General features: G+C 38.6%; 1 long non-coding RNA gene across 2 annotated transcripts in view; it reads right to left on the bottom strand.

Annotated features, from left to right (window-relative positions):
* LOC107479742 (uncharacterized) overlaps positions 1-4,060 on the bottom strand; it is a 16,269-nt gene that overhangs the window by 1,181 nt on the left and 11,028 nt on the right. Inside the window, exon 3 of one of the 2 annotated variants that reach the window (XR_008006909.1) lies at positions 958-1,149. The exons of the other annotated variant lie outside the window; for it this stretch is intronic. This is a non-coding gene — a long non-coding RNA (uncharacterized LOC107479742). Of the gene's footprint in view, positions 1-957; positions 1,150-4,060 lie in introns of those variants that run through there. 2 annotated transcript variants of the gene reach the window in all.

The raw sequence follows: 4,060 nt of genomic DNA, 5'->3' as shown, positions 1-4,060 counted from the left end.
AATTCCTTAAAATTCATTGAAACTCTTAAAGTCATAAATTCTCGGTTTATGTAAATAAAACTGAATTTATTATGAAACCGACCATACAAAATCACGAGTTTCAACCCGGTCCAAAAATCAACTCATTTAAAACAGAACCAGTTCATTTGAATCAGACCACTTTCAGGTTTCTTTTGGAACCCATTTTTCTAACTCTTCCAAAATGCCTCAAACTTGATTAATCAATCAAAAGTCTAGGTTCCTTTGAAATCACTAAAAACTCCTTTTTATTTTAAAATCGATATTGGAGCATCATTCTTTCCTTCAGTGATTCAAACGGTAAAAATAGTTCAGTTCTAAATAAGCCGAACTCAACGTATAAGGTTCATTAAATAAATTAAGCTTGAAAACATAAATATCCTTTTAATGAATCAAATAATACAATTTCTCAAATCCAACCCTTTTTAAATAACTTTTCAAACAAGACTAGGATTTTGTAGAAATTTCGGCAGCACTTCCCCTAAAACTTGGACTTTTGCCACCCGGTTCGGGTCCCAACTAAACCGTTTTCTCATTCCTTTTCAACAGCTCAAACTAGAAATCAATTCAACAGCAAGCTAAATCCAATAGTTGCCTCAGTGGCATATCTCAAGAAAACCATTTCAAATCAACTCAATATCAACCGATTTAACTCATTTCCAAAGCTTTAAAGAAACGGTTCAGTAACAAATCATTTATCAAAACCAAATCAATTAAAGCAACCCAGGCTGAATTTCAAGAGTATTCTATCTTTCACATCATCAAAATAATTGACTCAATTCAAACCAATCCTCAACGGATTAAACTCATATTTCAAATCTTTAAAGAATCAACTTCAAAACATTACATTTCACAAAGCCGTACAACAATTCAGCCAAACAAACATCCATAATCATCCGAGTCAATCAAATAATACATAAGACAGATACAATCACCAAATACATAATATCTCACATCAGTATCCATATGTAATAATTCCAGTATATAAAACACAGTTTTTGGAAAGCGCCCCTACCTCGACAAATTGAAACTATACTCCAAACGCCTCTCAGAAATCCATTCGCCTCGACTCAAAACCAACGGCAGTTCCTAAGCACAGCCCCACACATTTTTGCAGCAGCATAAACAGCTCTAAATTACAACAAGCAACCTCAGTTACTATACTCTAAGAACATTAATACCGTAAAGGCTTTAATACAGTACGGGACACTAACGTAGGGCTTCCAAAACATACATACTTACTGAAATTTTAACACGAAGCAGCTGCGATTTCGAACCGGCCCAACAGCAGCTCAGGCGGCGGCCAGAAGCTCCGGTGAATCAACTATAAAAAACCACGCAGCATTATCACCTTCTCGAAATCCAAATAGGCAAAAACCTCAATTAAAACCCTTACCTCAGCGTCAAGACTCACAGAAATCACTAAACAGAGTAGCTCCATCACCGTGGCTGGTACCGCAGCGACCCAGGCAGCGGCACTAACTGAACAGCAATCCCGATGATGGCGGAGGCTCCGACAGTGGCGAGAATCAAGAGCAGAGGCAGAACTGAGCAAGTCTCCCATTCAAACTTCCAAAAGAAGCACCAGCCCCAACAACTCGATGGTGGTAGTGGCTGACTTCAATATTGGCGACGACAAGGAGGCCCGGCGGCGGTGGTCTCCCCTGTCGTGCTCTCCCTCTCTCTGCTGTGCAAACTCCCGTCTCCCTCTCTCTTCGTGCTTGCCGGCAGAGGCAAGATGGCGGCGACTCAACAAGGATGAGCTCCTCTGGTTCGGTGACAGATGCGCGGCTCAGGCTCCAGGGACAGGACGGCGGCAGACCCTAGTAGCAGCGATAGCAGGAGTGGCTTCGACAACACCCAAGCGCGGTGGGGATGCAGCAGAGCCTTGCGACGGTGACTGGCAGCGATGGCTTCCCCTGCCGCACTCCCTCCGCCTTCGGTCCCTTGATTCCTGCCTGATCTATTTCTCTCTCTTTCTTCAGTGTACAATGGTGTCTTTCTTTAGTGTACAATGGTGCAGAACGCGACGGCTCAGCACGACGGCGGCAGCAAGGTCCACCGGTGCTGCCTCATCCCTCTCTTCCTCTCACACCGCTGCTCTCTGTCCCTCTCCCCCTCTCTGCTTCCAGTTTCCTCCTAACCCCTTCTTTCTTTCTTTCATTTAGTTGGAAAACTGTGTGTGTTTGGTTGCTGGGGCATGAGGGGATGCAACGGGTAACCAGGTAGGGTTTTAGGGTTTCATTTTGAAAATTAGGATTAAGGGCATTATGGTAATTTCACATAAAATTGGGGATAATATAGTAGTTGGAACCCAATGTAAATCTAACACTAATAGTATATGGAAAAATACTATTTTCTCATCAATTTTCACAAATTATTTTCAATAAATTGTCTCAACCAAATAATTAGAAATAATATAATTAATTTCTCTTTTTTCCAAAATAGCAATATCAATATATTAAAATATTGATTATTTAGTCCATATCATATAAAATCCTTATTATTTCACAACTGTCAACTTTATAATTCAAATATAGAAAATAATTCAATAATTATAAAATTGGATAATAATCATAACTTATCTCAAATCCAATAAATCAAAACTTGGCTTAATTATCTTTAATAAAATAATTTCTGAAATTAAGGTTATAAATAACTACATGATTTGAGACTTGCTCATAGAAAGACTTTTCAAAGGTTCTGGGTCTTACATTCTACCCACCTTATAAAAATTTTCGCCCTCGAAAATTGATATAAAACGAAAGAAGTTTCATAACAGTTCACCCCTTAATACATTTCAGGAATAAGCAAAATTATCTCAACATATAGACTTATATATGATTTTCAAATACTTGGATGGTCGTATGCATAAAGATACAAAGGTAGGAATATGGTTGTAAAGCAAACATTACAAGATAGGCTCAAATGCAAAAGATGTCATGGTTCAAGCATGTGGTAGTAAAGCAAGGCATTGAAGGTTATAAAACAGGATGAGGTTACCACGACGTGCTCAACATCCGCACACTAATTTCATCTCAACCTCAAAGCTTCAACTCTCCAACTCCATCAAGCACTTTACAACCTCATAGCCGATCATGAGCCTAACACCCGCAAGCTCGTTTGCAAGGGACAAAACACCCACAACTCATCATAACGTTACGCACCTACCGCTTCACTTTCCATATACACATATCACGTCTTAAAGAACTAACGCATCGCATTACTACGTCTACAAGTCGCACATGATATCAAATCAATTCTAGAGTCTACTCAGAAGGATACAAGATTTAGAAAGGAGAGTCAAAAGTCAAGGATAGCAATAATAGATTTGAGAGGATGTATCCAATCCCAGATGACCAAGGATACTCAAGCAATGAAGTTTGCTAGACAAAATTCAATTGACAACCTCAAAGATGACCCTTGAATCAAAGAAATCAAATAGGATCAATAAGAAAAAAAACAGCGCATCAGTTTGAAACAAACTCAAGCTAAGTCGAAGAAGCATGATGTTTATAGAAGAAAATATTTCAAACCCAAGATAAAACTCACAGAACTCAAGAGTATGATTAAAAATATTTTCGAATACATTGTTCATAAAAGAATTGAAAACTTGCGGAAAAATCACTTCATAATTTAGAAGAAAGGTTAAGTAACAAACATTCTCCAAGAGAATAACAAAAGCAATCATAAAACTCGGAGGAGAAATGATCTAGCATAACTTGATATGCTACGATTTTAGGAAATTGCACGATCGGCAAAAATTCCTTCCGGCAAGTGCACCGGTTATCGTCAAGTAAAAACTCACAATAGAGTGAGGTCGAATCCCACAAGGATTGGTTGAGTGAGCAATTCGAATTAGAAGTGTGTTCTAGTTGAGCGGAATCAAGAATTAGATGAGACTTGCGGAATGTAAAATTGCATGAATTGAAATTGCAGAATGTAAATAGAAAGTGTAGATCAGAAATGGGGAGTTCATTGGGTGTTAGGAGATATTGAGATCTCCGAATCAAAACATTTTTATCCCTTCCTCAACCAATGC

The sequence above is a fragment of the Arachis duranensis genome, chromosome 3 (assembly GCF_000817695.3).
Source record: "Arachis duranensis cultivar V14167 chromosome 3, aradu.V14167.gnm2.J7QH, whole genome shotgun sequence".
Taxonomy (NCBI): domain Eukaryota; kingdom Viridiplantae; phylum Streptophyta; class Magnoliopsida; order Fabales; family Fabaceae; genus Arachis; species Arachis duranensis.
The sequence above is the reverse complement of the archived record's forward strand: the minus strand, read 5'-3'. Positions and strand labels throughout refer to the sequence as shown.